The following is a 12,756-nucleotide window of genomic DNA, read 5'->3' on the forward strand; positions in this document are numbered from 1 at the left end:
AAAAAAAGATTTTATTTATTTATTATGAGAGACACACAGAGAGAGAGACAGAGACATGGGCAGAGGAGAAGCAGGCTCCATGCAGGAGCCCCATATGGGACTCGTTTCTGGATCCCGGGATCCCGACCTGAGCCGAAGGCAGCCCCCCAACTGTTGAGCCACCCAGGGGTCTCTCAGTGTAGAGGTCTTAAGAACAAATGACTTGGCTCAAAGTCAAGGGATTTTCACCGTTCTCTAAAGCTTCAATCCAAATCTTGGATCTTAAACAGTGTCTGGCCTGGCTCATTATTAAAAACTAAAGGAATGAGCATCGTATTTGGGAATATGTGAGAAGAAAAAGGGCAAAACCTAAGTCTACTTATTCACCAGTTGAAGTAAAGAGAGGACAGCAAAACAGGAAGTGAGCCTGGGGTTATAACACTGAGTGACAATGCTCCTAGTAAATGCAGTCCAGCAAATTCCCCAGGCAGCTACACAATCATATTAGCAGCCTATTTTCCTATTTAGGCAGAGGTAGTAGGAAATGGGAGTGGGGTGAATGCAGGCAGTAGAACCAGGTCTCTGTCAAGAGAATAGAAGTATATACATCTACTTTCATAGGTAGACATCTAGCCAATTGTAATAAAGCTACTTCCAGAATCCACAGTCTGGTGGGTCTGAGCTAATTTCAAAAAATCCTTTCATTTTTAGGATTTGCTCAAGACCGGCCTCATAAGAAGCAACTCATCATAGGCCAAATGGGCACTCTGGCAATTCACGGAAACTCTACCCTTGACCATACATGTCTAATTTCTAATGAAGAGTGTACAAACTAGGATTGATACTTTCTATAATGATGAGTTCATATTTACAACATTCTCTCCCCCATCTTTTAAAAAAGCTTTTTTTTTTTTTTTTTTTTTTTTTTTTTTACTACTAATTGGCTCAGTTAAAGCAATTGAAGAAGTGGGCTCTTTCAGTGAGTGTCCTGCAGTGCTCTCCAACTCTTTTATAGCCTATAGCACTACTGCAGGCTGCTTTCAAATTTATGGTTCCTGATTCTGAGGGCAGCCCCCAAAGCAAAAACCATACAGAGATAAGACACCTCCTTGGTGTGCACCCCAATTGGAAAGGATGAATACACACAGGAGGAAATCTGTAAGAGAATATTAAGAAATGTATACAATTAATATTTCTGTCATTATGAGACAAGGGCATCTACTAGAATGTGATGATTGCATCTGAGCAGGGTAGTTACCTTCAAATCCAAGTCTCTCTTCATTTTTGGTAGATTGGATTCTATAGAGAAGATTTGTGGCAAACCTCCTACAGTGAAATATTGTTGCTAAATCTAGAAGAGCAGAAATTTTATTTTCCCTCTATTGCTTTTTTCTTACTCCAAAATAGTCTCTTTTGATTAGGTACAGACAGATTTCACAGAATCACATAGTCTTTCAGATCTGGAAGCAATTTCTTTGGTCATTGTTTTTTTTTTTTTTTTTGGATACATATATCCTTTCCAGGATCATCTTTCTTTTACTTAAAGTACATGCTTTAAATATTCCTTGAGGATAAATCTGTTGTTGGTAAACTCCAAGTTTGCTTATCTGAAAATGTTTTGTTTCATCTTCATTTTGAAAAGATATTTCCCCTCGGTAAATAGAGGCAGTTATTTTTCCTCATAATTTTGAAAGTAATATTTTCCTGAATTTTGATTTTCATGTTGCGATAAGGAACCTGATATGGATAGAATTGTTATTTCTTTGAAGGTAATCTTTTTTAAAAAACTACTTTTGGTGTTTTTATTTATCTTCCTTATCCTATGACTTTATTTAGAGATACATATTTCTTTTGTGTTTCATATTTGTTATGGTTCCTGAATGAGACTGTGATTTTCGTTATTTCTGGAAGTTTTTCATTATTTTTTCAAATGTTACTTTTTCTACTTTTTCTAGTCTTTTCTTCTGGAACTATTAAAAAGTGTTTCCTAGATTTTTTTTCTCTTTTGATCTTCCATGTTTCTTTAAATTATCCCAGCACATTTTCATCTTTTTCTGTAAACATTAATTGTTTCAGTATACAGCAAAGTATGTAAGTGATTTCTTTAGTGCTATTTTCGAGTTGAATAATTCTTCCTTTAACTCTATCTATTCTGCTCTCTAGTCCATCCACTGAGTTTTTAATTTTAAGAGTTATAGAACTTTTTTATTCCTAGGTGTCTATTTGTTTGTTTTTTCAAGATTTCCTGGTGTTTTTTGCAAAACACATTGTTCCTTGATCATATTTTCAATTCTTTTTATTTCTTTTACAAGTTTTAAACATACCAATTGTTTATTATTTTTTTCTGAGAGTTTTTCCCTAAATTCCATAGGAATGTAAATCTTTGTAGTTTGGGTTTGTTAGTGATTTTGTTTGTGGTTCTTACTCATTTTGGTTTGATTCTCAAAATTTTATACTCTTGCTATGTGAATTCTACAAAGTCCACTTTGAGAGTGGTGCTTTATAGGAAGAATTTACTTTTGTTTCTGCCCAGAACTTGTTACATGATCATTGTAAATTAATATTTTTGGCTTAGGCTTCCTAGATCACCTAAAGGTATAGGAATAAACCTGAAACCCATGTGAGCACAGACCTGTGTTCACAAATTCTCAAAAGAGACATTTTTTCCTCTCAAGAGCTTACACCCAGATTAACAAGTTTATCATCTTGCCAGTAGGCTAGTGTTGACTACCTTTCCCTAAAATTAGACTGCTTTTAAAGCTCTTTATTCTGTATAGGAGTTTTAAATTTAATTCTATACCTTGCACAGTCCCAGGACTTATCTCTTGTCCTCATATGCAGCCATTAAACCCCACTGTGTTCCAAGGACAAGCAAAGGCCAATAGCCTAAGCTTCAGTCATTCTTGATTTCTTTTCCCTTTGAGGGTTTGACCCCTTAGGATTTCCCTTACTTTGTTATAAACTTAGCCAAACCTATAAAAAGTCTTTATAAAACTTATATTTTATCCTATTTTTCTAGGTATTATTAAGCAGGTAGGGTTTTTCAAGATATTTAACTAAAAATTCCCTGATATGGATCATAAGTTTAATTAACCTAGGTCTGTTTGTTTGTATCTTTGTTTTAACAACACCGGAACTCTGACTTCAAATGATTTGCAGAACCTCAATATGTTAAGATAAACAACAAACTAGAATAGAATAGAATACTAGAGAATGGAGTCAGTGTTTCTCTGGCTATAGCTGGGCAAGCCCAGAATTCTGTTTATTTGGAGTTTTTCTTGTTCTTCATGACAGCACCCAAGATACCTGCTGGGACCTGTAGGACTATACAGGTCATACCTTGAGGAAAAGTTCAATGTTGACCAAAGCCCTGATTTTCAAAAGAAAAAAATCCCATATTCATATAGCTTGCCATAGGCCAACTTCTCTCCGGACTGAGTCCATCCACAGATGGAAATGAGGAAAGATGATAAATTCAGGATAGCATCTCTGCTATTGAGGCATTTGTTTTCCTATTTGGTTTTTTTTATTTTTTTAATTTTTATTTATTTATTATAGTCACAGAGAGAGAGAGAGAGAGAGAGGCAGAGACACAGGCAGAGGGAGAAGCAGGCTCCATGCACCGGGAGCCCGACGTGGGACTTGATCCCAGGTCTCCAGGATCGTGCCCTGGGCCAAAGGCAGGCACTAAACCGCTGCACCACTGAGGGATCCCTTGTTTTCCTATTTGTAAATACAAATAAGGCCTAAACATAACCTTAAGGCTGATGTATTTATATAGCTCTCTTGTTTAAATGCACAGTAACCTTGATTTCTAAAATAGCTACACTCTTGGGAGCCTGGGTGGCTCAGTTGGTTAAGTGACCAATCCTTGATTTTGGCTTATGTCATGATCTCAGGGTTGTGAGATCAAGCCCTGTATCAGGCTCTGCACTGGACATGGAGCCTGCTTAAGATTCTTTCCCTCTACCTCTGTCCTTCCCTACATTCTCTCTCTCTCTTAAAACAAACAAACAAATAAAAACAAAAAACCAAAACAAAATAACTAAATAAAATAAATAATAAAAAGTAAAATAGCTGCACCCATGAAACATTCAATATAAACCAAATCCTGTTTTCCTACTTACTTTCATTGTAGTATCAGAGCTCTCTTCCTGTGAGAAAAACAGTATGGCCCCAGGATGCAAAATTACCTTAAAGAATGCAGAAAATCTAATATAAGTGCATGTTAATTTCTATAAATCCCTTATTATAAAATATTATCTCTTAATAAAATATTAAGCAAAAAAAGGAACATTGTAAATTAGATTATAAATGAAATATAGAAGAAAGAAGCCTCATTTCATTAATCAAGCACTCCAGTCTTTAAAATATTTTATTTATTATATCCACCAACCCCATCACACTCAAAGATGGCTGCACTGAGCATATCTTGTCTGATTGTTCACTGAGAGTTTCTGGTTCATGCTTTTCCAAGTGTGTTTGGACAGATGAAAATGTAGTAGAGTAAAAAGCTGATCGTAGACACTTAGTCTTGGATTTCTGCAACAAGAACCTTTATCATTGTGAAGCCTTCACCCTTTTTTTTCTGGCCACAGATACAAGCCAATACCTTGTAGTAGCTCATTTCAGAAGTCAGAGCCAGAAAGATTTGTGATTGAAAAGTTTGGAAAAGTGGGATTGGGTAAAATGGCCACATGGTTTAGAGGTTGGTTTGTTTCCTCAGCAGGATAACAAGAACAAAAACAAAAACATAAAAGTGAGGGGGATCCCTGGGTGGCTCAGGCACCTGGTTTGGCACTTGCCTTTGGCCCAGGGTGTGATCCTGGAGTCCAGGGATCGAGTCCCACATCAGGCTTCCTGCATGGAGACTGCTTCTCCTCTGTCTGTGTCTCTGCCTCTCTTTCTCTCCACCACCCCCCCCCCCGTCTCTCATGAATAAATAAATAAAATCTGAAAACAAAAACAAAAACAAAAACAAAAACAAAAAACAAAGAAAAAACATAAAAGTGAGGCAGAAAAGGAGGAAGAAAGACCAAAGGAAAACACAAAGCGAGAAACAAAAAAGAGTGCCTTTCCTCAGATGAGCAGAGTCAGATTAAAGAAAGGGCATTTGCACCCTTCAGCTCCTCTCAAATCCCTCACTCAGTGGCCAGTATTCTCCACATTTTGTGGTATGGCTTGTTTTCTTGACTTTAAATTTCTTAAGAGCAGGGCATAAATAATAATTATTATATTTTTGTAACACTTCAAAGTTTATAATGAGATTGCCTCTTATATCATCTCACTTATTCAAATTAGGAAGGCATTTATTAAGATTATCTGCATTTTACAACTAAGAAAATTGAGTTTTAAAAAGTTAGGACATTTGCCAAGGGTCACATATCTAGTAAATAACAAAGCCAGGAGTTGCACAAAGTTCTTGACCAATGTTCCTGTGTTCTTCCTACCAAAGCAATACCTATGTTATATTTCTGTGTCAATCATCACATCTTCCATAGGATTTTAAGCATAGCAGATGTTTATTGGGTGAAGGAATAAATATTTTTGGAAGATAACAAACTTCACATTGAAGAGTCTTATAGGAATCATTTCAAGTGAGTCATGATAAACACTGTCCTATCCAATTTGACTCTCCATTTATACTTCATCTAATGTGTTATATGTGGTTAATCTGTGTCACATTGATTTTCCAAATGTTTCCAGACCTTTCTCCCATATAGTTGGAGCCAATTATAGGAGTAGAGCCTTTATATAATAGCTTACATTTCATGGTCTCTTCTAGAGGCTGGAGTAGGCTTCTGCCATTGAGAGTGATGGTCAAACTGCTAGAACTAACTAACATTTGTAAGCCATCCATCAGAGGCCAGGACAGTGGTTAGCATTTTGATTCTATCATATAATTTAATCCACTTAAATATGATTTTGTGAGATAGGATTATAACCAACAAGACTTAGAGGCATTTCTCAGATTAAGTAACTTTCCTGAGATGATTGTGCTGGTAAGTGGGAGAGTAGGGATGCAAATTGAGGTTGATGTCATTCAGCAACATCTATACCAAACCCACTCTGTTCCAGTGAATTTTTAATTGAGCAGAGGAAGCAGATAGGCAAGATTGTAATCCTGTGTGATAAGGGCTATTTGAGAACCAAAAGCAATGTACCATAGCAGAGGATTTTAAGGAATAGCAAAATGAGATTTGGGGGTCAGAAGGCTTCTGGGAGAAAATGACCTTGAACTGAGTCTCTAGGGATGTTTGGAATTTAATCATATGCAAAAAGGGAACTAAACACATTAAAGACGGGTGCTGTATTATGCATTAGATATAGGAAAGCAAAACATTGTAGGTCTTTGGACATGATGAATAGTCAATAGTAATTTCATAAAAGAATGAGCAAGTGAATAGATGGATGGTTGGTCTTCTCAGAGAACTGTCAAAAAGCCAAAACTGAGAGTGTGCAATGGAACTTTGGAAGTAATGAAAGTTTTGCATCAAGCTAAATAGTTTGAACTTTGTCCTGGAGGTAATAGGAAAACCACAGGAAAATTTTGAGCAGGGTAGTGATATGATATTTATGTTTGGGAAACACCACTCTTGCAACAGGTAGTGTATATTGTGAAAGTGAAGCGAGCCCAAACTCTTTGCAAAGAAAAGAGAGAGGAAGCTCCCATGATAATACAAGATGTTGTAAGAGGTTAGACTAAAGCAGTAATGGTGGAAAGGGATGGAACAAGACTAACTTGAGGAGACTCTTAGGACAAAGAACCTATAGGACTTGGGAATGATTGGATTTGCAGATGACTTGGCAGTGCTATTTCCTTTTAATGATGATGATAGTGACAGTAGAAAATTTGTGTAAGGGGAGTAGATAGTGTTAAATTTGGTGAACACCTTGAATTTGAGACCCCTATGAAAACATTGGAGGACACCTAGTTGACTATGCAAGCTTGCAGTTCATGAGAGAAATAGACTCAGAAAATGGACTTGGGAGTTACCAGCTTATAAGTGGAATTTTAATCATGAATTAGAATAAGATCACCAGGAGATAAGAAAGGGGAATCCAAGGATACAACCCCAAAGAACACTGAATATAAGAGGCAAAAAGAAGAAGAGCCCAAAATGAGCCTGTGAAGGATAACCCAAAAGAGGAAGAAAACCAGGAATATAGGAGGGGAAAGTTGATATGGACACCAAGACTAAGAGGCAATGGTCACTTTTCCCAAAGGTCAGAGAGAAGACACTTGAAATAAGGACAAAAAGTTGTTCCGTGGATTTCATAACAAGGAGACCCTGGAAGGAATGATATCTGGGTGGAGTCATGAACCACAGTGTGAGGGCTGTAAGACTGTGTGAGGAGTGAGACAACAGTACACATTCTTTCAAGAAGCATGTCTGTGGAGGGACGAACTGAGATAGGACAGTACCTGAAGAATGATCAGATAAATGTGTCGGGAATATTTTCTCCTAACCTGAGGATTACTAGTTAATATTTGTATAAGCATGTCTCTTAATGAACATTGTTTTGTTTTTGTTTTTTTAATGATTTTAGTTATTTAGAAAGAATGGCCATAAGGGGCAGAGGGAGAAGGACAAGCAAATTTCCCACTGAGCAGGGAGCCTGACATAGGGCTCAATCCTAGGACCCTTCGTTCATGATCAGAGCCAAAGGCAGATGCTTAACTGACTGAGCCATCCAGCCACCCTAAGCAGTTTTTTAAAATTTTGATGGAGTTCAGTTCATCTTTCCTTTATGGTCAGGGCTTTCTGTGACTGCTCACTGAAATCACTACCAACCTCTTAGGTCATGAAGATATTCTCCTATGTTTACTTCTAGAAGCTTTCTAGTTTTAGCCCGATGTTTAAATCTATCATCCATCATAAATTAATTTTTGTATATAGTGTGAGTGAGGAGTTGAGGTTCATTTTTCATATGGATGGCTATCCAGTGGTTCTAGCACCATATTTGGAAATACTTTCCTCATTGGGTTTCTTTGGTCAAAGCAAAAATTATCAAAAATTATTTGACTGCCTAAATGTGGGGTTTTCTTTCTAGCTTCTAAATTCTCTTCTGTTATTCTATTTGCTTACCCATTTGTCCATACTTTATTGTCTTGATGACTGCAGCCATTCTAACATGGTTCCAATTATTCAGTTTTTAAGTAACTAGTAGTTCAATTGACTCACCATAATTATAGAGACATTTGCCATTGTTTCATTCATTCATTTTTTCATTTATTCAATACATGTTTATTGAATGCCAGCCTTATGATAGATGCTGTGGTTGGTACTGGGAAATAGCAATGGATAAGGTAAATGTAATTCCTATCTTAAGGAGCTACCATAGTAAGGGACACACTCACACAAACAAGTAACTATTATACAATGTGCTAAAAGAGATCGCTCAGTCAATAAATATTTATTGAGCATATGCTATCAGCTTGGCAATGTGGAATCCTGAGCCCATGTCAAATTTCAGCTTTGCTAACACAAGTGTGAGCTTCTCTTCCTAACCTCAGGTCGCCCACATAATATGTTTTCTAAGCTACACACTCTCTGCTAATTAGTTAGATCCTTCTCTTTTGAACATTTCCCACCACAAAAGCACAATAATATGAATAATAATACCTTGTATTAGCATACTGCTTTCAACTTTTCAAAGTGGTTTTACATCCATTATCTTGTTTTTTCTTTTCACATTTCTCCTGTGCATTAGGAAAAGCAAACATTATTATTTTTATTTGACAGAGACAAGTAGATCACAGAAGCGGTAAGTGATTTGCTCACTGTCACACAGCGAGGGCCCCAGCCTTCCCCTTTCCCGCCCCTCACCCCAACTCCCTTCCATCTTCCTTGCCCATTATTCTCTCTCTTCGGCATCTTATCAGTACATACTGTACCTGGAAGGCTTCCAATTTCAGGTACCACTCCTGGGCTCCCAGTTAAGCTGCCACAATGGTACCTTATGTTGAAAGACTACAATAGATTGTCAGTGTTATCTTCAAGTGCTGACGGAGATTTATGAATGGGGATGGAGAAAAGAATCATGATCATTTTCACCATTACAACTGCCTGCAGAAGATTCATAAAATTTCTGACACTTTCTTCATCCTTTTTGCCAGGCATCAGCTGTCAGGGGAAGGTCGCCCCTTCCCATCCAGCTTTGGAATGAAGTGATAAATGTGTCAGAAAGCTCATGCCGGGTGCAATTCTCTGCCTTGTAAACAGTTTTCATTGATACATACATTAAAGTTTGCTTTCTTTTTTTAAGCCTCCATAAAAGTGCTTGGAAAAGGGAGTGCTGTCACTGATAAATGTCTCGCTTATTGTGGGACTTTTAAGGATGTGGGTTTGTTTAAAAAATATAAAGATGTGTAAGTGGCTGGATATCTGGAGTCTTGTTTGACAGCAGGCCAACCGGGGTGTCAAGGTTGGTGCTTTTACATGAGGAAATTTATACCAGAGTTCTGAATTTTCATGAGCTCATTCTCTTCTGCTAGCCCCTCTTTTCCACCTCCAATATCTTACAAAAAAAAAAAAAAACCTTATCAAGTCTCTAAAGACATGGAAATATTGAATGCATTTTTTAAAAGGATTTGTAGGTCAGTTTTTTTTTTTTTCAGTGTTTAATGCAGAAAAGGGCCCCATTTTGCATTCCCATAGGCAATGTAGACAGAGTGAGGAGTGTGTAATTGGGATCACGGCAGGAAGTGTGCTAGGGACTGAGAGAAAGTTTTGCAAAATTAGACTATCAAGAGGGTACAGTGGGGAAAAAGGAAGAATATCTCTTTGGGCAGAATACAGGATATAGCATGTGCCCATTTTTCAACAGAAGATGAAAGGGATGTGCTGTCCCTACCAAGTCAGAAAACAAATAAAGCTAGCAAAAACAGAACATGAAAATGATCCGTCTAGCTCCTAGGTCTTCAACTCCTATTATTCTTGTTATTATTAAATCATATATTACCCAACCAAGCTTCAAGGTAAAGAGAATAAAGTCAAAATTGGATCAGAATGTTTGATCAAGGGACGCCTGGGTGGCTCAGTGGTTTGGCGCCTGGCTTCAGCCCGGAGCGTGATCCTGAAGTCCTGTGATTGGGTCCTGCATCGGGCTCCCTGAGAGGAGTCTGCTTCTCCCTCTACCTGTATCTCTCCTGTCTCTCCCTCTCTGTGTCTCTCATGAATAAATAAATAAATAAATAACTTAAAAAAAAAAAAAGAATGTTGGATCAAGCATACATCTACAGGACTCTCCTTTTCTTAGTCACCCAAACTCATCATCTTGGGCCCCACTGATGGATGAAGTCAAGAGAAACAGAGAGACTAAATGGTTTTCCTAAGGTCACACAGCTAGGACACCATTCCAGCAAGAAACTGAGTCTTTTTGAGTTAGTCCTCCTCTTCCCCATTCTTACCCAGTCTGTTAGAGTGCCCTGATGGTTTTTCTGCTTTTCTCCTTTCATGTCATTTCTGCTGCCTCCCTGGTCACCCAGTCTCTCAGCACTTTATCAAAGGTCCTTCACTCCAGGCTCCTCCTGTCTTACATGTCTTAGACTCTGACCTTCAGAAGCATGGCTGTCACCATGTCATTCCCAGGCAGGTCTGCTCTCCTTCAGCTTTCTCAGTGCCCGTCAGAATCCCTCTAACCCATGCCCTTCTGTATTCATTTCCTACAACTGCCATAACAAAGTACTAAAAGCTGAGGGGTTGAAAACAACAGAAATGTATTGGCTTACAGTTCTGGAGGCTGCATGTCCAAAAATAAAGATGCCAGTACGGCCATGTTTCCTCTGACTCTTTCCTTGACTCTTCTTGGCATTTGGTGACTTACCATCAATCTTCGGTGTCCCTTGGCTTGCACCTACATAGTTCTAATCTCTGCCTTCTTCATCATTTGGTGCTCTTCCTATATGTCTCTGTCTTCACATGGCCCTCTTCTTATAAGGATAGCAGTTATGTTGGATTAGGGGCTCACCCAACTCCAACAGGACCTCATCTTGACTAAGAGATCTGCAATAACTCTATATCCAAATAAGGTCTCATTCTTACGTACCAGGAGTTACAACGTCATCATATCGTTTTTTTGCAGGGGTGTACTTATCAGCTTCTAAGATCTTCCTAAAGTGACCACACCTGACCTAGCTAATTTTAAATCCCAAGCTTCCAACATGTAGCTTCAGTCTGGTTCTACCTGTGCAAGCCCAGAGATAGCATCACCGTGAAGAAGGGCTCAGTCCGGAGAAGCAGGTCTACTTGGGAAGGAGGTTTATGCAAGACTCCTAAGGTGTAACAGCTAAAGGGAATTATGGTCAAGGTGAGCATAAAAGTTGCTGGGTAGGACTCCATACTCTGCCTTGTCCAGAACCCACCATATTCATTCCCATTTCTGGGGCTCAAGTTATTTTGTTTCTTCCCACCCCCAGAAAACATCCACTCTGCTTATTCTTCTAAGTCCTGCCATTCTGTGAAGTAATTTGAACAGAATGAATAGCAATTTGAATAGAATTCCCTATTTTCTGGGAATCTTCTAGACAACTATACAACTTGCATTGTTTTCATTGGACAACTATCCAGTTTTCATTGTTTTCATTCTCCAACCCTAATGATATCTACAGCTTGCATACCACAACTTTGCACTTACTTGTGTACTGCCCACCCTCTCTGCACCAGATGTGACCATTCATTCTCTGTCCCCAGAGGGTAAAGACCTAGATGAACAGTTGGATTGCTGGAGTTCTTTAGAGCTAGATGGAGCTTAGACACCATCTATTACATGATTTCTTAAAGTATGCTCAGGGGAGCCATGTGGATGAGCACAGTGAGAGGGGATGTGAGCCTGGAAGTGAGAGGGGATGGAGCTTTGAGCTTCAAAGCCAGCAACCCCTCTGCAATCAGAGGGGACCTGTATAAAACATCATTTGGGTTTTAAAGAGTTCTTCGGCTAAAGAAAAGTTTGAAAACACTAATCTAATTTAGTTTCCTCATTTTACAGACAGCTAAACTGCAACGCAGGCAGGCTAAATGTCTCATTCACCACGACACAGCTAGTTTGAGAACCAGAGCATATTTTCCACATCTTCTGCTTTCTACTTTCTTCTAGAAGTATATCTATTTCATCTTGTATAATTCTCTTGACAAATTTTTAGAACAGGCACTCTTATTTCTCTTTTAAAATTATCAAAGTTTAATGCAAAATAAAATTCACATGGTTTGCTTGAGCTATGCCAGTTAGCAGGGGTGAGAATGCATCCTAAATTGCCTGCTTATTCTCCTGGACCACACTGAATCAGAAGAATCCGAAACTCTTGGAGCTAAAGCATGGAGATAATTTAGTTGAACTACTCTCATGATGTTTGTGGTAGGAAAAGAACCCGGACCTCTAATCAGAAACTCATTCCACATTGGCCATCTCATGGCAGGTGATACACATTAGGGGTTCGGTGAAAATTGATTTCAATAAGGCTGTCATTTGGTCATATTTTAAATATAGACTCCCCCTGAAATTCATGTATTCAACTTTGTAATAAAAGTAGTATTCTGTTTCTCTATACCCCCAGTAAGATTGAGATATAATAGATTCTTATTTAATGTATGCTCCTGCTGAAATTGCATCATAGGGAGGCATTTACTCTATTGGTATCTTCTTTAGTGCATTATACGGTAAGACTTTAGTTTTCCTTCATATTCCCTCTCCTTTGTGCCTCTTTTCATTTCCAGACAGGCTGACTTCTTCTAGAAGCACAGCCATAACTGCTTTTGGAAAAGTACTTCAGTTCTT

Source organism: Vulpes lagopus, chromosome 2 (assembly GCF_018345385.1).
Source record: "Vulpes lagopus strain Blue_001 chromosome 2, ASM1834538v1, whole genome shotgun sequence".
In the NCBI taxonomy this organism is placed as follows: Eukaryota; Metazoa; Chordata; class Mammalia; order Carnivora; family Canidae; genus Vulpes; species Vulpes lagopus.